Source organism: Phyllostomus hastatus, unplaced genomic scaffold (assembly GCF_019186645.2).
Source record: "Phyllostomus hastatus isolate PE091 unplaced genomic scaffold, TTU_PhHast_1.1 phas_contig_254, whole genome shotgun sequence".
NCBI lineage: Eukaryota > Metazoa > Chordata > Mammalia > Chiroptera > Phyllostomidae > Phyllostomus > Phyllostomus hastatus.
The window spans coordinates 14,469,870-14,491,341 of NW_025333810.1; the positions used below are offsets into that span (position 1 = coordinate 14,469,870).

At 37.8% G+C, this 21,472-nt stretch overlaps 1 pseudogene; it reads left to right on the forward strand.

The window, feature by feature from the left end:
- Window positions 1–357: 357 nt before the first annotated feature.
- LOC123818058 overlaps window positions 358–21,472 on the forward strand; it is a 40,542-nt pseudogene continuing 19,427 nt past the window's right edge.

A 21,472-nucleotide genomic window follows, 5' to 3' on the forward strand; every position in this document is an offset into this window, starting at 1 on the left:
ACATTCTGGTATGTTGCATACATGGCGTGGACCATGTACTGAACTTAGACTGCTGGGCTCACCCTCCGCCGGGCTTCCTGAAAGGCCATGAGGTTAGCTCCTTTGTAGATGACTGCTTCTTGGGCCAACTGGTTTGCTATTTCTCTTGCAGACTCTTTCTTAGCCTGTTCAAACTCTGTCTGGCTAATTGTACTCAGCTGGCGGTAATAGTTCCAACATACTTGTTGGCCAGGGTATCCATATCCCTGACACTTTTGGGACTAGTATCCTACAGTTCCTTCCATTATTCCAGTCTGGTATAATTTCCCTCCCCAAGTACAGAGAAATTGGGGCTGTGGCTGAATGCAACCTGATGGCATGGAGGTGGAGGAGGTGAAAGCTACGGCTACGGAAAGCTACAGAAGGGGGTAGGTCATCACTCCACCACCGAGCCTAACCCTTGCACAGGGGCACTACATTTACAGACTGAGGCTGAGATAGACCCCACATTTGTCAAACAAAGCATGCAATATATCCAATTACAGAGACTAAACAGAGATAAACTATTCCCAGGGTGACTTGCTCCCCGGGACTCCATTCTGCCGGGGTCACAGTCACTAGTCCAATTCCCAATACTCCTGTGAAGATGTTGATTATAGTCAGGAACCCTATGGAGCAAGAGTTCATCCCCTAGTGTGTTCTCCACTGGTTGGTGTCCTCCAGAGCCTCAGTGTGGGTAGTCTGGGTGCAGGCTTGGTCTTTGGGTCCTCAGGATCTGCTGCTGCTTTGGCCCGGCTGTAGTAGATCCAAGGGGTGATTTCTGTAACCTAAGCAAAGCTAGCAGCACAAGTCTGTCCAGGGCAGTTTGGTTTCCTGGTGAAATTTAGCTAAGGTTTCTTTGAAAGAGTCCGGTGCATCCGCTCTACTTTCCCAGAGCTCTGGGGTCAATAGGCGGTGTGCAGCTTCCACATGATGTTCAGAAGTTTGGCTGTTCCTTAGATTACTTGTGAGACGAAGGCTGGATTAGATTACTTGTGAGACGAAGGTTGTCACTTCCAGTGGTTAGAGTCATCCTTGGGATGACCTCTCTCAGGAGGGCTCGGGTGACTTCTCGGCTGTTCTCGGCTGTTCTCCACCATTCTTGGGTGGGGAATGCCTCAACCCATCTAGAGATGGTGCACACAATTACCAGGAGGTATTTTAACCCTCAGCTAGGCTTGACTTCAGTAAAATAATTCAGCCAGGAGCTTCAGCAGTGTATGCGTTCCCTCCCAGCACCATTCTTGGGATGGGGCCTCCAGGAGGAGGTTGTCCATGTACTACAGAATCATCAGGTCTGGCCTCCCTCAGCGAGGGGCTTCAGGTCCCCTGCTAGGGCTTCCCCAAATAAGGTTGGGGAGTTCTTAAACCCCTGGGGCAGTCTAGTCCAGGTCAACTGAGTCTTGACCGCTGTGTGCGGATCTTTCCATTCAAAGGCAAAAATGGGTTGGCTGGAAGGTGCCACAGGAATGCCGGAAAAGGCATTCTTCAGATCAAGGCAGGTAAACCACATTGCTGTTGGGGGAAGCTGGCTCAGGAGGGTGCACAGGTTTGGGATGACCGGGTGAAGGGTGATGGCTGCTTCGTTGACAACCCGCAGATCCTGGATGGGCCGGTATCCGCTCCCATCCGGCTGCCATCATGGGTCTGGGCAGGTGTGGCCCCATGTCATGGAGCCAATCTTTTCCGAACTCCCACACAGATGCTGTAACTCGGCGGACCTGCCTCCTAGTCACATCTTGGGCGGGGGGAGTCTTTTTTTATCTCCCTGGCCCAGAGCATTGCCACAGCCATTCAGCATATCTAAGTGACCAGCCAAAGGCTATAGGTATGTCAAATGACTATGCCATGGATTAGCTGTAAAGCTGTTGCTGTACAAAACAGCTCTGCACATTCCTGCTCTGTGTGTCCCTTCCCCCAACTCACACCTGTTGGGGAAGGGGTGAAGACATCTTAAAATCTCCTGGATGCCTTGAGTTCTGGTCCCCATTTTAAATGCCCATTTGGGGTCCCCCCTCTTGGCTGCACCCTGTAACAATCTCTCATTTCAGATATACACCCACTTTAAATTCTTTTAAAGGACAATGGATGAAGGTCTCATCTTCTTGTAACTACTTCCGGCTGGACACGGACATCGTCCTACCTACCCTTGGGTCTGGGGTGCCCTGAAGGGGGGGATGCAGCACAGAGGGAGTTCTTCCTGTAAGGGGAATGACCTTATAGAATCCTGGCCAGTTGGTTGTCACCAGAAAGTCGCAGGCTTGGTGTCCAAAGACTGGCATTGCTGGACCGTTGACATCCTGGTCATATTCTGGAGATGACAGATTTGGAAAGAGTTGGAAGGGCCAATTAAATGGTAACCACTAAATGACAAAGGCAGGAACTTAAGTAAAGAATGGCTTATCTGGAGGAAGGTGTACAAGGCATGCTACACCTATCCAAGACTCTTGTGGTCCATTATACTTCACTCGGGCTGAGGGGAATATATTAGGATTTCCCTCCTTTCAGATATCTGAACCCTTCCTGTTCAAGTCATCAAGACAGAAAAGGGAAAATCACTTCTACAGTGAAGCTCACAGATCACCCGAACTGCTCACCAACCCAACCACTTAGTTCAGCCAAACCGTTGAGTTTCAGGGGGCGATGATGAAAAATGGGCTCCTTAAGTGAGGCCTATATTTCAACCAATCACTCAGGTAATGAAGTCATAGGCATACGTCCTATGAAAACAGAAGAACACACAGGTTAATTCACACAATAGTCCCCAAACCAGTCTCTGTGCCTGTGGGACTGTATTTTGGGAAGACGTTCAGTTGCAATGTCTTTCCTGCAATTACATTCAGCAATTGCAATTTGACAGGTCCTCCATACCTGTAAATTGTACATCTTTGATGATATTACAAAACCAGTTTTAACTTTCAAATGAAAAGAAATTTTCAAGACAGTTAGCTGCATCATTCTGATGTCCAATACTGAGCACTGTGATTTTCCTTGAACCATAATTTTTCTCCTTAAGATCACCCTCACTGTTATTAAAGGGACTACTTTGAGTCCCACTTTTCATTTTGACTGTTCGTTTGCATAAACACACCAACAGCAGGCTGGATCACTTATGATCTTTAAGTCTGCTTTGCTGGAACTCACACAGGGAACCTTTAGATTGACTTCTCAGTATGCCCCTCAGAGCACAGAAGCAGAGCCACACATCCGCCATCTGGCTTCACCTGTACCAGTTGTTTCATTCAAATCCTTGAGGCTTCCATTGTGCCCACAGGTTCCTTTTTGGCCATCTTTCATGAAAGCAACCTTTGTTCCAACCTTTGTTCCTTGCCATGAACTGCACGACCAACCAAAGTACCAGGCTTTTTTCATGGGCTTACACTAGCTTCACAAGTCAACCCCACTTCCTCAGGGCTTTCTGGTGACGACCAGAACCCAGACATGCTTCCTTCAGGTGTGACATTCCAGTCAAAGTCTTGGTTAACAAAACCACTATTAGTGAGCAGATACAGTGCAAAATTCAAAACACAAAGTTCCAGAACAATACACAGGTAGAAGCATTCTCTTGCACCAATGAGTCCATTGGTACCTCTCAGAGACATGCTCCTTTAGGACCTGTCTCTTGGCAGAGACATGCTGCTTTGCCTCTGGCTGAAGCACTCATCAGCCCCCAATGATCCTCCCTGGGTCCCGAGTGGACTGGAGGCAAAGGCATTCTCCCCAACCAGTTACAGCAACCTTTCCTCAGTCTTACAGGTGACCTTAAACAGGTCTTCAAGTACAGAGGGTTTCTAATCAGAAACACCACCAAGGGCAGAGACTTGCTCTTTCAAATCTGGTCTCATGGCAGAGACTCCCCCCCGCCCATGATGAATTCTCCCAATTGGCACTGACAGACAAGGGAAGGGATTCTCATGTCACCCACCTGGCCTCTCCCCTCTTGGGGTACTTAGGTTCCGTCTTAGCTAAGGCTGCCCATGTAGAATTTGGGTTAAACTCCCAGCCATTGTGCCGTATGACAGACCGAGGAACCTCAGGTTAGGGCTCACTCATGCTCCGTAGGCTTCCACCTGTGGAGCAACAAACACAGTCATTCACACAAACATACTGAGTTTATTACATTCCCACCCGCCTGAACTGTGGGAACCCTGCCTGGGCCTTCTGTACTGAGGGGTGATCAGTCCCTCCTTCCACCACAAAGGGTGGGCCTGATCTCGAGCTCCTGGTCCCCAGGGCACTTACCAAATTGGTGCCTTCCCAGATTCCACCAGTTCGCACCCCACCAGCCCGGGTCAAAGAATGGTCCGGGGGCTGAGCTTGCGGAGCCTGGGATGTTCAGGACCCAAAATTACTGGGGTGTGCACGTGCCTCCTTATCACTCCTGGGCCCCACCAGCTGCCCCAAGGCCGCCTTCACTGGAGGCAACAGCCTGCTCATGTGAGTTGTTTCCCGATCAGGGAACCAAAATGTTAACGGAAAAGATGACTCAGACGGCCTTGGAGTTTGCAAAGTGGGGTTTATTCGTGCATGCGGACCCAGAGGAGATAAATTCCAAATTCTGGGCACTAAGCTTAAGCTGGAGTTTGCTTATATTCTTGTTACAAGACAAAAAGGAGGCAGGGGGAAACAACTGCTAAAAGCAAGCATACAGAAGCAGAAAGCAAAGGTTAGTGTATGACCTTGAGATAACTTCTTATCTGGGAAAGGCTGTTATCTGGGAACAGCTACTGGTCAGCTCCTGCCTAAGAATGGCTACTGCTCAGCTATGTCCTGTTACAGCACAAACTGGCATTCATCCTCTGGGCTATAAAGTTCCCTGGGTTTTGACAAATGCCTAATGGCATGCGTTCATTATTACAGTATCAGACAGAACTGTTTCATTGTCTTAAAAATCCCCGGTGTTTCCTATTCATCCTTCTCCACTGAATGCAGGACAACCACTGATTTTTTTTTTTACTACCTCTATTTGTTTTACCTTTTTCACAATGTCATATAATTGGAGTCAGAAAGTATAAAGCCTTTTCAGACTGGTTTCTTTTACTTAGAATGAATTTAAGCTTTTTCCATATCTTTTTGTGGCTTGAAAGCTCATTTCTTTTTTTCATGGAATAGTATTCCATTTTATGGCTATTTCATAGTTTGTTCATCTGTTCACCTATTGAAAAATATCTTGGTAGCTTCTACTCTTGGCAATATGAATAAAGCTGATACAAATATACATGTGCAGGTTTTATGTGGACATAATTTTTTTAACTTCCTTGACTACATACCTAGGATCGCAAGTACTGGACTATATGGTAAGACTATGCCTAGCTTTGTTACACCCTACTAGTTGAACTATTTTTTTACTCATTTTGTACAGGGTCTGTCCATAAATGAAAGAAGAGTGTAGAAATCTCTAATCATAATAGTGGAGACCTCTCTGTCTCTGTATTTAAAATAGTTTCTTTTTTAAAAAATAGACATAGTTGCAGATTTGTTTTTTTAATCCACTCTGTCAATCTCTGACTTTTAATTGATGTATTTAGACCATTCACATTTAAATTGTTACAGTTGGATTAATGTCAACAATACTTGTGCCAGTATTATATTTCTTGAATTTGTTCTTTGTTTCTTTTTTATGTTACCAGTCACTTGCCTTAACTAGTTTTAACTGAGCATTTTATATAATTTCATTTTCTGTCCTCTCTTCCTTTTTAGTAATTAGAGTTATTTTACTTTTTTAAAGAGTGTTTTAGAGCTGGTAGTATCCATTTGCAACTGATCTACTTTAAAATAACACTCTGTCTGCTTCACTGACAGTGCAAGTATTTTCTAACCTAGCATTTCCAATTTCTCCTTTCTATCCTTTATAATATTATTGCCATTCACTTCACCTAGCCATATGCTATAATCAGCCAGTGTGTTGTTACTGTTATTACTTTGGGCACTTATCTATCAGATCAATTAAGAATAATACAAATGAGAGGCAACCAATCAATGTTTTTTCTCTCGCATTGATGTTTCTCTCCCTCTTGTTCTCCCTCCCTTCCCTTCTCTTTCTCTCAGAAAAAAATACATATAAAATATTTATTTTACCTTATTGTGTCCATCTCTGACACTTTTTTAAAAATGTAGATCAGAGGTTCTGATCAATGACATTTTCCTACTGTCCAAAAAATGTATTTTTAAATTTATTTTAAAATCACAGTTGACATACAATATCATATTAGTTTCAGGTATACAACATAATGATCAGATATTTATATACTTTACAAAGTGATCACCCCAGTAAGTCTAGTACCCATCTGATACCATACACAGTTATTACAATATTGCTAACTATATTCCCTATGCTGTATTTTACATCTCTGTAACTGTATAACTGGCAATTTGTATTTCTTAATCTCTTCCATTGTTTTCAACCCCACCTCCAAACCCCCTCCCATCTAGTAACCACCAATTTGTTCTTTGTATAAGAAACTAATACAACTTAACTCTAAAAAAGGTGAGGGAGAGAAAGAGCAAACAATTAGATTAAAAGATGGGCAGAAGACCTGAAGAGACTTCTCCAAAGAGGACATACAGATGGTCCATAGACATATGAAAAGATGCTCAACATCCCTATCCATCAGGGAAATGCAAATTAAAACCACAATGAGATATCATCTCTCATTTGTTGAAATAGCTATCATCAATAAATCAACAAACAACAAATGTTGGTGAGGATGTGGAGAAAAAGGGAAGCTAGTGCACTGTTGGTGGGATTATAAATTGATGCAGCAACTATGAAAAACAGTATGGCATCATCTCCAAAAATTAAAAATGGAATTACCATATGACCCAGCAGTCCACTTCTGGGTATTTATCTGAATAAATAAAAAACACTAATTTGGAAAAATGTATGCACCCCTATGTTCACTGCAGCATTATTTACAGTGCCCAAGATCTGAAAAATATCTTTTAACCTTTATTGTAGGCAAATTTACTGAAGACAAATTGCCTCAGTTTTGTTTGCTAAGAATGTCTTTACTTTTCTTTCACTTTTGAAGAATACTTTCATGGGATATAGAATTCTGGGTTGGTGCATTATTTTTGTCAACACTTTAAACATTGTACTATACCACCTTCTTGCTTGCAAACATGATAAAAGGTCTGATGTAGTAATTATGGTCCTTGTAACTCTGTAAGTAATGTGGTTTTGTTTCTTCTGTTTTTTTCAAGACTTTCTCTTTGTCTTTGGTTTTGTGAAGTTAGAATATGACGTGTTTTGGTGTACAGTTTTTGTTATTCACTCTTCCCAGTGTTCTGTGAGTTTCATTGACCTTGTTTAGGTGTTTGGCATTAATTTTAGAAAATTATCAGATAGTATTACATCAAAAACTTGTTCTGTTTCTTCATTTATTTATTTTTAAAAATTCTCTCTCCTCATTTTGGGAAGTCTATATTGATATTCTTTAAGCTTCTTTCTTCAGCCATGTCCAATCTACTGATGTGCCCATCAAATGAAATTTTTTTTTATTTTTTATTGTATTTTCTGATTTTAACCTTTCATTGTGCTTTTTATTAAAGTCTTATCCTCTCTGCTTACATTATCCATCTGTCCTTTCATGTTGTCTACCTTTTGCATTAGAGATTTTAATGTATTAATCATAGTTATTTTAAATTCCCTATATGATAATTCCAAAATTGATGTCATGTATGAGTCAGCTTCTGTTGCTTTATTTGTCTCTTCAACTGTGCTTCTTTTTATACCTTTTATAATACAAAAATTTGTAATTTTTTTGTTGCTAGTCAGACATGATTTCTCAGGTAATGGGAATTAAGACAAACATGTACTATGTGAGATTTTGTGTGATTCTGGCTCACAATTTATTTAGGTGTCTTTAATGTTGGCTGTAGTTGTAGGTACTATAGCTTCACAGTACTCCAGTATCCTTGTTTTTCCCTGTTATCTTTGGGTCCTCTAAGAACTAAATATTAAATAGATTGTGTCTTAGCTATTTCAAATATAGTCCTCTGTTATTATAGGAGTCCTGTTACGTTGGGGTGAAGTGTGGAGAAAGGGAAGCAGTCTATAATCTTATGATTGAATCTCACTGTTTGAGTGGGTGTGAAAACCTGGGCTGTGACCTTCAGAAGTGTTTCTCAGCGTTTTCATCCCAGTTAGGTGAGACATGAAAATGAGACAGTGCTTGAGTTGGCTAATTGCCCTTTCCCCAGATTGGAAAAGGCTCTGTTATAGGTTTTTCCCTTGGACAGCAGGCCTTTGTTGTGGAGAACAGTCTGGATATGATTCAAAAGGGTTATTTTTGCCTCCCCTTTACCAGAGACACAAGGTGATTTTTCCTGGTTCTTCACCTTAATAAATTGGTAGGGTTTCTGTAGATAAAACCAGTGAACGTGTGGGCCCCTAGGTCTTGGACCTGGCACAGAAGCTGCTGGAGTCATATAGTAGTAAAAAATACTTAAATGTTAAGTTTGCTGAATCGCAGGGGGCTAAATGTGATGAGCTTGAATGAGAGCAATTCTTTGATCTAATTTTTGCTCCTTAGGGCTTGAGCTATGGAAACAGCTGTTTGAATGGATTTTACCATCCTAGCTCAGAGAATATAGCAGGATACAGGGGACACTGAGGATATATGTGAATATGTGTGGCTACATTTCTAACCATCAAGCACTGAGATTTAGACATGAAACAATCTCTCGATTTCTGTAATTCAGAGCAGTTTCACAATGGAAAAACAGTTAGAGGACTTTTCCTATTGTTCAACGCATTTCTCTGTAAGGAATGTGTTGAATGACTGGAGGGTGGTTGTGTAGTCATCCCAGCTTTTGGCCTGAGGTAATTTATAAATATATTTACAGTATCCAATGAAACATATGATGGAAAAGTGGCACTTATTGCATGGGGAAAATAGGAGAGAGGAGTTTGCATGAATGGGGTATTTGGGAAAGTTTCATTGAGAAAGTTCATAAAGAGAATCTTACAGATTGAGGAACTCGAGCAATTACAAGCTAATAGAGAATAGGAGATGAGAGGAAGGGAGATTTTATAACATAGCTGTTGTTCTGGAGTTCTTCAACCACACCAACACAGGCCATCTGGTCTACATGAGCACCTGGCCCATATTTGACTTATTAAAAAAGTGGAAAGATGAAAAAGTTTTTGCTTGCCTGTAGCATTATATAATGAATAAGGGAAAATATCCTGTAAAATATTTTAAACCAGAATACGTAGCAAGATATATTTCAAAATACCTGGAGCATTTATTGGATGATTAAAATACTCCTAGATTTTCACAGTAATTTTAAATGTCAAAAATAAGTTGGAAAATGTTTTTAATAATACAGTGTCCTTGGAGTATTCATAATCATTTATCAGATTATCTGTCATTTAAAGAAACATTATGATCCATCTTTGCCCTGGAAAATTGTAAATTGTATAATAACCAGCTGTTTTATCAAAGCTACTGATTTCTAGGTATATAAACAATGAAAAAATCTTGAATAACTCCTTATAAGATTTACTCTTTATAGATATAAATGTTTAGTTAACCTTTAATACTATTGCACTAATTATTCTACCTTGAGATGTTTTTAAAAAGTCTTTCTAAAGAAAAGGAGCAATTTTGTAAGAAAATCATGTGTGTGTCAATAGACTTCAGGAACTGAAAGAAAAAGAATGTTTGATTTATTAGAAACTTAAACACAAATCTCTTTCTTCAAAATATAATATGGTTATGTGGCATCCAAGACTACTAGATATTATTATTTTTACTACATGTTTAAAAAATTCCAGCTTTCAAAGTTATAAACAATTTTTGCTTTTTGGGTAGATCCTTAAATTGTTAAATTCCTCTAGGGACATATTCTTTATTTTTTAGGGTCACAGAGACTGAGGTGGAATTTTTAATTTGCATTGGTAGAGTTTTTTGTTTATAGATATGAATTAAGTGTCTGCTTATTGATCTTAATGGTGCAATGGAGGGTGACAAAAGGGAATTGTCAACTGGAGTCAGAAGCTACTTGAGCCTAGAGGCATGACATACTTCAAGTGATGACAGGGTTGGAAATGTGGGCATGATTAACTCTGACATTTGGAAGGTAGCTGGAACTTTAGCCAGGTAGAGATTCTAAAGTTGGGCATGCTAGATTCTTTGAATTGCTGCCTCTAACAAGAGCTATATCCCCTCCATTAGATAAGTGGGTTGATGAAAATTATCCAAAGGACAGTCGTGTCCAGAAGAATAGACGGTCAGTAGCTAGCACCCAGCAGTAGACAACGCCACAAAACCTTGGGCAAAGAGTGAACTGCTGGAAAGTGAAGGTGCTTGGAACGCTAACACGAAGCAGATGCTGATATCAGGCATGTGGTAGCTGTCATTGACTGGCATCACCACTGGCTGTCGTCCTCAGCTCCCAGCAATGCACCCGGCACCCAAAGGTGAAGAAACCTCTAATCATAATTATTTCATGTAGACATTGAAGGCTGCCTGTTTTTTTTTGTTGTGGTTTTGCTTTGCTTTGTTTTGTTTTGTTTGTTTTGTATTTTCCCCTCTTCAGTTCACTGATATAGCAATAGGCTATTTCCCAGCTGATTGCTCTCTTCATTACATTACTGAACATTCCGATCATTGGTAGAAACACCTTTATCCCCCAGTCATATTTACATATAACTGAGATACAATTTAAGTTTAAGCAACTTTGCTAAGGGGCTACACTTGAACCTTGGCAAAATTACTTAAATTGTGTCTCAGTTGCACCTACAAGTGGGGTTATTCTGAGTATCTTAAGAGACACATCCTTTCCTTTCAGTCTAGCCAGGACCACCCAGATCAGATAACACCCTCTCCATTTGAATTATTCCAAGTTCTTTGCCTCTGGGTAGAATTTGTTGCTTTCCATTTAAATTCCCCAAGCACTTTTAGAAAGCCCCATAACTTGCCATACCTATTTACCTGTCCATCTTTTTCAGGTAACTGTGAATTCCTTAAAAAGAGGGATCATGACATTTTCATGTTTATCTTACTAATACCAAGCACAATGTGCAGTGTATAAAAGATGTTTTCTAACCATTTGTTTCTTAATAAAGTACAATATTGGAATTGTGTTTTGCAACTTAAGTAAATTATCCTCCCTCCATTGCTATGGTTGCTATGTCCTGATGGGTATTCTCAATAAGAAAGAAAGTAGTGGGAAATAGAGTTAGATGTTTTTCACAGGGGCCTAAAAATATTAAAAGATAGAAAGAATAGGTGAGTGATGATCAGAAGGTAAATTTAATATGGTAAAGGAAGAAAGTATATTAAAATTAGTGTTAGGTAAGTAGAGTTTTTAGTTAGTGATTTTAAAAGATATTATGTTATACTAGGGAAAACTTCCAAATATTATATGCATATTATATTTGGAAAACTTTCAGATATTATGTTAGTAGAAAACATATTTTCTAAAGTTGGTAGATTTAAACGAATATATCTTGTTCCATTTGAGAAATGAAGATTAAGGTATGCTGAGTCAAAGGAAATAGTGTGTTTACATTCAGGTAGCCATAAGGTCAAAGTAAAAAGCCAAGTAGCCATAAACCAAATATATCAGAGGGTCCAGTGAAGACTAACCCTTATAATCAGCATTCCTGTGAGCCCTGGTTATTGGTTCTCCTCCTCATGTTAGTGTAATTTAAAGGTAAAGTTATAGGCAAATGGTTAAAGAGTAATCAGAGTTGAAGTAATACCTGGCATTGTCACTTCATTGGAGGAGGAATGGAAGAAATACTAGTTGTTCAAATAAAGGGAAAAAGAAACATCGTACATGGAAGGACTTTCCTGGTTAAAGAAATAAAAGGAAAGGGAAAGCAGACATGTTCTAGAACATTCTGGATATAGTAACACATTACTTCTCATGATGTAGTTACAAGAGCAGGGGGAAAGCATGATTCCACATACCTGTGCTATCCAACCTTTTACCATCACCGCATGGAAGAAAACCCTCAGAGAGCAGGATAGAGAACTCAACACATAAGTGACACCAACATGATCCCCCCATGATATTATCAGCTGGTTCACAAGTTTTCTCCCTGCTTTTCTACAGCTATCAGCCTCCTAGAATCTCCTAGTCATGTTGGACACTTAGGCTTTTTCAACATTTATTCTATAGGGGTGGGCAAAAGTAGGTTTAGAGTTGTTCATATGAAAAATAATACAGTGATTAATAAATAATAGGAATAAACTGTCTTTCACATACAACTGTAAGCCTACTTTTGCCTACCCCTTTATGTTAGATCAAATATCAGGAATCTGAGCTACCTCATTTAGTACACCTCACAAATATTTAAAGTAAATATTTTTATAGCCATTTTGCAGATAATAAAATTAAGGATGAGAAATTAAATAATGTCCCTTGTCAAACAGCGAGGAAATGGAAGAGCCACAATATTCAGGCCCAGGTAACTCTCCAAACTATGCTTCTTACAGTATTGTGTCCCAGTAAAGGACTTTCTGGTTCATTTTTTTTTTCATTCTTTATATTTCTGGTAAGTACTTCTATATGCCATATTTTAAATTATTTTAAAAACAAAACAGCAAACTATTTTGCTTTCATTGTAAAATAGTTATCACTGATCAATCAAGTAGCTCTTTGAATTTTTAAAATATATTGCTAGTTATCATACTCATTGTGCCATGATCATACTCTAAATTATTTAGACTAGAAAACATGTGCAAATCAAATTGCTGCTAAGCTATTGTTTCTGAAAATTAAGATGGAAAATGTTTTAAATGAATTAATTTAAAGGCAATGCTTTTGGGCCAAAACTTCCACAGTGATTTGTTGTAGGCAATAAGAAAACAGGTGATTGAGATGAGATATTTTATGTCCAATTATTGGTATACTTTCATTGTAAAATGAAAATATTAAAGCAAACATATCACTTTGAAATTAAAGGCCTATACATTGTGAAGAGTGACAGAGTCTTGTGTTGCATGTGGCAAACAGTCCTTGATATATTTATTTGTCTTCTATTGGCTGATCATATTGCTACTGTGCAAACTAACAATGATTCAAAAAGAAACAGTTTGTTTCAACCCAGGAATATACACAATGTCTCTTATTATTTTCTAAGTGGGCAAATGCAAAGTGTTTTATTACTCTGCTTTTATACTGACTTAGGTAACTAGAAAGTTTCTTCCAAAATGTTTTGGACATAGGCTGTTACCATGAGTTGAAAGACATTCTCAGAGGCTTATATATAATTAAGTGGTAGGATCCAGGCTATGAAAAATAAAGACCACTGTGAAGAGTGCTGATCTATTCATCCCAATGTGACACTTTGAACAGTGCATTCTTTTTGAAAAGAGAACCAGGGAGAAATACCATTTTGTGCATTTAGTGATTTGTTTGGAAATAGTGAAGTACTTTAATTGTTTCTCTTTCTAAATAATATTATTTTTAGTTATTGAAATGACAGCTGAATCTCAAAACTTTAATGATGATTTGTATAGGGTTATATAAAAAGTGAAAGAAATAAAAATTAAATGATCATATCTGATATACTACCATGCCTAAATTTCAGTAGCTAAAAATAAGATTTATCCTTTTTTAAAAAAAAACAGTAACATTGAAATTAAGAACAACTGGACAGTAACCAGAGAAGGGTGGGAGGGGATAATGGGGGGAAGGGTTTTAAGGAACAACTGTAAAGGACACATGGAAAAAACCGGGGGTGGGGGATAGAAGCAAGGGAGGGAGGTTGGTTTGGCTGGGGTTGGGGGGAATGGTGGGGGATAAATGAAGACAACTGTAATTGAACAACAATAAAATAATTTTTAAAAATACAAAAATAACAATAAAATTGAAGAAAAGGGTGAAGAAAAACATCACTTTTACTTCTTATCATTGAAATAGTTAGCTATGTATGCATATTAAACTCAGCGATTAAATGCAATATTTTCACAGCTGGAGGCAATATTGTTTTTGCATGTTTATGTAAGATTTATTTTCTTTCATCTTTAAGTCCAGCAGAATTTTTTCTACAAAGAGCAAATTGCTTTTGCGTGGCAAAGTTTTTGTATAAGTAGCCTATACTTTAGATTTTAACTATATAAATTTCTAGTTGATTCAGTCACTTAAATAATTCAGTAGACTACAGGGGAAAATATGGATATTTCAAAGTAAAAATTTCAGGGCCCAGAACCTTATATAATTAAAGTAGATAAATAGATAAATAGATAAATAATTCCCACTTCTGAGCCAGAGAGCAGCAATGTAATGTTTAATAATTGAAATGTAGTAACAGTGGCATATTAATGAAAGTCAATTTATACAGTTGTTTTGTCCAATACAGAATGTTTGAAATATAAATAGGTTTAAAATTAAAGCAATTCAATTAAGTGCAGTAATTTTAGAACAAGATTTTTTAAAATTAAAATTTATACTAGTTTATTTTTTAATTAAGACATGACCACAGTAGGCAGTTTAGAAGAGTAGAAAAAAGAAAAATATTATCATTTGCCATCAGACCTTCTAGTGTATTCCACTCCCATTCCCTCTCTGCTGCATTCTTCACATGGAAGCCAACAGTGGCCAGATTCTTCTTTCTTGGTCTCAGTTTTTAATATTCAATTGCCCAGTGAAAAGCACTTCAGCCTGTGGCACTTGAACATATCCCTAATTTGGTAGAATGTGTCCAGGACTTGGAAAGAGACAATTGTAAAATGATTTTCAGACCTGACTCCATCACACTGGAATGTCCTCTACAATGTAACTGATAATGTAGGGTCTGTTTCAGGTACCTAACAAACCTAGACTAAGAAAATATATTTAGAGTATGCAAAATTTCTTCTGCTGAGCTGACCCTCCCTAGTCTTATCTAGAATCCAGAGATTTTCCACTCTGAAATAAGTGACAAGATGGCTGAAATTAAGCTAATAAATATTCTTCAAGGAGATATGTTTTATTTTTTTTAATGAAACTAGCTTTAGGATGGCTCCCGTACTATTTATCTTTAGTTAAGCCAATAGGAAGCAACTAGGGTATTTTCTTAGGAAACCTGTATAGCTTAGCTTATTTCTATCAAGGACATATCTTCCTAGGGAACTTTTCTCATAGGTGTGCTCAAGACTTTCTATCAGGAAAGGAAACTATTTTCCCCTCAATTTTCAAGCAATATGGTCTTCAGGGTGTGCTCTGCGAACAAGTCAAGGTCCTGAAATTCCAGGGTTTTTTTATTTTTATCTCATCCCTTGAAGATTTTCTTTTGGTATGTATGATTTACAATGTAGATATTCCAGAAAAAATATCAATGCCAAGCTGGGTGATATTTCAAGATATTTATAACTGTGATAAGTGGAATATATTTTAAGTAGTAGAGATAAACATTAGCAAGTATAGACCAAAACAGAATTTGACAACAGATAAAGCAAACCATAGACTATTGCATGTTGCTTTCTGTGAATATGAGGGCTTCCTTTTTTACACAGTATGTACTTTTAAAGTTGTTTTCTTTGCTTGGAATGAATTATTAAAGAGGTAGTAAAGGCTACATACTTTTCGTCAGCTGTGGTGTTGAGCTACTGTTAATGTAACGGCTGCTCAGTGAGTTGGAGGAGGCACTGAATAGCTATTGAAATTAGTAAGGGAAAATAGATTTAAAAATACTGTTTTTTTTTTAGAACATGGTGTCAATTTAGTAATACAGGTTTAAACTTCTGCATGCTGTGTTAGATTATTCTAGCTAGTAATGAATAGTAGTATTCAGCTTCTTTGATGAATGGCCTACAGATTTATTCAGCTCTGAACTGAGCACAGCATAGAGAAATATTAACATGCTTTTATCTACCCACTGCAAACTAATAAGTCAGTCTGCCTCATGGATGATGAAAATTACCCCCTGCCAACACCAGAGTTCATTCTTTTAAAATGAAGCTAATTTAGATTTGGACTAACAATTGAATAAATCTCAGATAAGCACAAGTAAAACACACATAAGAATTATGGCCTGGTATTTCCAGTTGGCACTTATCTTTGCATTTGTTTAACTATACACTTCAATCTGAAGATTTCTCTCAAAGAACAACTATCGGCTCTACTGAGAATCCTGAGGTGTGCAGTTTTCACATTTTCAGTTACACTGAATACTGTTTGTTGACAGGATAGACTGCTGTAACAGGCCAGCTCTAATTCCCAGAGCCAGAGCTAGTCAGGTGGTGCGCCCCGCCATTCTTCTGTCAAAAGCACTGTGTAACTTAACAGAAAGAGCCAATAGTTTAATTAATCTGTTTAAGTTTTCCATTTCTGGGGGTTTTCTATTTTGACAATTTGTATTTTTATTAGAAAATCATCCATTTCTTCTACTTTTCAAATGCATTGCCATAGACTTGCAGGTATTACTTTAATTTTACCTTTTCTGAACCTGTGTATGCTTGTATGCTTTCTCTTAATTCTCTCTCTGTCTCTCTCTCTCTGTCTCTCTCTCTCATTTTCCCCCTTTGCTTGTTGGAATAACAAGAGGTTTAAGTATTTTCTTCACCATTACAAAAATTCAGCTTTTGATTTTATTCATCCTACAAATTTTGGTTAAATATTTTGTTTTATTCACATTAGCTTTTATCTTTATTGATTTCATTTTCTTTCAATTCTGTTGTAGTTTTTCCTAACATGTAAAATTCTTTTTTTCATTTTTAGTCTTTCATCTTTAATATTCAAAGAATTAAATGTACATTTTCTGAGCACAGTTTTTACTCTGTCTCATAAGTTGTCAGTGTAGAGTAGTTTCTTTTCAATGACTTCAAGTTGTTTTGCATTTTCTGTTGATTTCTTGTTTGATTCGTGGATTATCTAGGTCTGTTTCTTAATTTCTAATGATTTAAGTTTTTTCACTTCTTTATTATGTAGTTATAATTTTATTGAATTCTGATCAGAGGATCTAGTACTATAATTTTTCAATTTGTCATTTGTGTAGTTTCTATGTACCCGAACAAATGATTGCATTTTTGTGCTTCATGAACATAAATAACAAAACATATTTGTTCTGTTTGAGGGCTGTAAGATTTTATATATGCATGTGGGTGTGTGTTCACTGTTGGTAGCTTTTTAAATTCAATTCTTTCATAATGTTCTCTTAGTCCATTCCAACTACTGTAACAAAATATCATAGACTAGGTAGCTTATAAACAATATAAAGTTATTTCTTACAGTTCTAGAAGGTAGATGCCCTACATCACGGGTCCAACATGGTCTAGTGAGGGTTCTCTTCCAGGTTGCAGACTGTCAGCCTCTCCATGAGTCCTCTCAAAGTGAAAGGGGTGAGAGAGCTCTCTTAGTGCCCTTGATAAGGGCATCAATCTCATTCATGAGGGCTCTGTCTTCATGACCTAATCCTCCCCCAAGTCTTCACCTTCTAACACTATTACATTGGGCACTAGGGTTTCAACATTTGAATTTGGGGATACACAATAATTCAGATAATAACAACCCTCATTGATTTTTGCTTGGGAACATTAAATCCTTTGTTGGGATCACAGAACAAATTTTGCCAGGACACATTTCATGCCTAGATCCTTCATCAAAATCTTGGATACAGTAGTTTTTGAAATCCCCAGATTAGCTTCTAGTTCTCACACTGTCAGTAGCCAATCTTTATTGATTGCAGCCCATACACATTCGACATTTTCAGGTGTTCTGTTTGTTGCAGGCCTTCCAGAATGTGGATCACTTTCAACAGATTCTTGGCCATCTTTGAAGTATTTGTACCACACTTGTATTTGCGCTGCACTCATTGCATCGTCCCGAGAAACCTGAATTATCAGAATAGTTTCTGCAGAGGAATGTTCAACCTTAATGCATAATTTGATGCAGATTCATTGCTCTACTCACTCAGTCATTTTGAATGTGATGGCCACGCAGTACATATGCTCACTGAATGGTGTCTACCATCTCTACTGACTAGTCCAGTGAAGTCATCATTATTCACACGTGCACATTCCAGTCCACTCTCCTTGGCGTCCAGGTTACATCCACATCACAAACCATTCTCATGATATTAAGAGTCGCTGGACTTTTCCCAAACAGACTTCTGATCTTGCTACCTATCTCTGTAGGGTTCCTGTGGCTCAGCTGCAGTTGCTAGAGTATCCTGAGAGATGGCATCCTAACCAGTAGAGAAAGATGGTTTGGCATGACAGGCTCCAGGACATTTGTAGGCACTTGGTGGAAGCTTTCCAGCTCTCCCAACTTCTTATCTTTTCTTTGTAAAGAGAAAAGTCAGGTAATCTTTCCATTCTGGCATCTTGTGAGTAATGGGAAATCAGGAACACTGAAGAGGGGGGAAGGGACAATGTTGACTTTTCCTAAATGATACCATAGATTTCTGTTGGTCGCTGGTTTCTACTTCTTATCCTGGGGCTCCCAAAAGTTGGTTTCCAGACATTCACCCAGGCACTGGCCTTAAGTTCTTCATAGGCTCTCAGCCAGAACTTCCAAGACACCTAACTCCAACTTTCTTCTTCTGAACTAAGGAAGTACAGGGAAATGGAGGAAGGTCATGTTCTCTTCCTGTCTCCCATTAAAAAGTATCACACTTAATGGTGGCTTTAGGGCCATTGATGAAGTTAAGCAGTGTGTGCAGTATTCCAGGAAACACATTTCTGTTTCATCTCAGGTCATTTATATGCAAGAATATATTCCCTATTGACCTGGTGATTATCCATGCCTCAGTTCTTAAGCAAGAATTAAGCTATGTTTGGCTTTATAAATGCCTAGATATTTCACAAATTAATTCTAACAGTATTAGTCTTTAAAGCAAAAGTTTTATAAGTTATATCTTCATTAAATTTAACCATTTATTTTAAAGTGAAAACCATAAATGTGTCCTTCTAAGTTGCAAAAAATATGTGAAGTTTACATCTGATTAACAGGCTAAACTTACATTTCATGTTTTTTAATAAAGGATTGAATTTTCTTATTAGTCTTCATGATTTTAAATAAATAAAAAGGAAGAAGTAGCTTCATAAAAATTTAATCTGTCAGCTCAGTGGTTGGACTTTTAATTATGAAGCATCTTCCTCTATGCCAAAGAACATTGCCCTATTTCAAATTTGTTGTTAATTATTATTATTAAATGCTCTTCATTTTTTCTCTTGATTTTCTGCCTGTAATCAAAGTTTATCTTGAGAATAAAACTATTCTTTGTAATATTTCTGGTAATAATATTAAAATTATCCAACTAATTTAGATCTTTGAATAACAAGAAAGTTTAGCCATACGATAGAGAGAACAAAAATTCACTGGGGAAAAAAAGAAAACAGAAAACATTGACAATGCTTTTTTCTTCTTTTTTTTTCTTTTACAACACTAGAGATTTCTTTTTAGCAGAGTACTGATTTTCGAAAAATCCACCACAGCAAAACCAAAGAGAAAAAATTGTTCCTTCCATTCTCTTTCTTAAGTTTTTTGTATCCATCTTCAATAAAAATCCCTTTAACCCTTTCTCATAGACCATTCCTAGTTTCTACAAAAATGATCTCCTTTTTTCAAATCTCTATATGACCTTTCTTCTGGAAGCCTCCACAGTACTATGTACGAGATTAACCTAAAACAACGCTTTTATCAACTTTCTATAAAACTTATCTATCTTCAAGTCACAGAAATTTTTCAAAATTATATAAGGAAGAAAAGCATACTTTAGAAAACTCTCAGAGCTTGTGGAAGCCTGTGTTTACATTTAGGATGTGCCATGTCATGTCTTAATATGTGCACCATGCTAGAAATAGAAACAAATAATTTCCACATATTTGTAATTGGACCCAGGCTTTCTAGCCTGTCTTTATGAGGAGTTTTTTTATGGCCAAGTTTTTAAGTTTTGCTTTTCCACTTTACTTGTTAGCCCATGTTTCTGTCCTTCATTCAGCTCTCAGTGGCACCCAAAGCATTCATACTGCCACCTCTGTGCTTCAGGGCCACTGGTTCCTATTGTGGTGTCTCAATGCTTGCAGCAGAGACTGCTACCAACAACGAGCCTGTTCTGTCTGGAGTATGTATCCCAGTCTCCTTTGCAGTTAGACTTTATATGACTGAGTTCCCGCCAGTGGAATGTGAGCAAAGTGATTTCCTGCACGTTCTGGGCAGGCTTTTACGTGTGGACTTCCATGTCTTTTCCTTCCTTCTATGTCTTTCCCTTTCATAGCCTTGGAGGCTATACCTTCAATACAGAGGAACCTGTATATGAAAGGATAGTGAACCCCTCAATCGCCACTTATAGAAAGCACTGTTCAGGTCTTCTATCATTTAAGACAGACTGGATATAAGAAATTTACAGGTAATAGTAACACACTCCCCACTAATCCTCAGTCTCCTTTTTCCTAACAACAATTACCAACCTTCAATTTCACATGTGTTCCCTAAAGAAAGATAAGTGATTAAATCAATTTTTAGATAAACTATTCTATAATAAAGAAAACATAATTATATTGTTAGAATTCTTTCCTGGGTTGAGATTATTCCCTTCTCTTTTTCAGCTTCTTGATTAGAAGCTGATTGATTTTTTAAATAACAAGATAGAGGTTCAGAATGCTGAGAGACAAAAATCTGGCAAAGGAGTTTTTTTTTAAGAAGTTCCTCTTATCATTTATTCTAATCATTTAAAAGGATACTCAGAAATTAGTTTTCTGCTTAATGGCAATTTTCTTTTTTCAAAATACTGAGCATATATATGTTATACCCTCAGTGTTTTTAGGGGTGGACTCATATTATTATATGAAAGGAGGAAAATATTCTATTCTATTTTATATCACTACTGAGGAATGAATTATGAACAGTGCCCAGGTCCAATTAGAACTCCATTACTTTGTTGGAGGCATGTTCAATGGGTAAATGACTCTGTTTTTCATCGTGGGCATATACCTAACTAAATATATGTAATTTTCCTTACATGCAGCAAAGTGTGACCATAAGACTAAATTATTGTCAATGAAATGTAATCAGGGGACTAAACAATGCTTGCCTTAAAGGCGCTAACTCACTTATAGAGCCTCTTTGCCCTTCACCTTTTTATTTCTCCCTTCCACTTGCCATACAGACATGGTGACAGAAGCTCCAGCAGCCCTCTGGGGGCATAAGGTAATCTTGAGAGTTGGTTATTCATTAAATATGATTGAGAAGAAAAGTGGAATGAGCTTGGGTTCCTGACAATTTCTTGAGGCAACGGTAGCAAAATCTTATGACTACTCATGTGCTTTTCTTACCTAACAGAACAAACCCTTTTTCTCCATTGTTTTTGAAAGTTCCCTTAGGTTTGAATTTCTTCACATTCTGGGGAAATTATTTAAAAAATAAAATATATCCAACAGCATTTAAAAATCTCAGCAGTAAATTAAATCAGTTCTCCTGGGGAGAGTTTTGGAGTTCTCTGTCCTTATGGCATGCTACTTTTCTGGGTATAATTTCTGCCCTACTGCTTCAGAGCTGGAGGCAGGGACAGTGA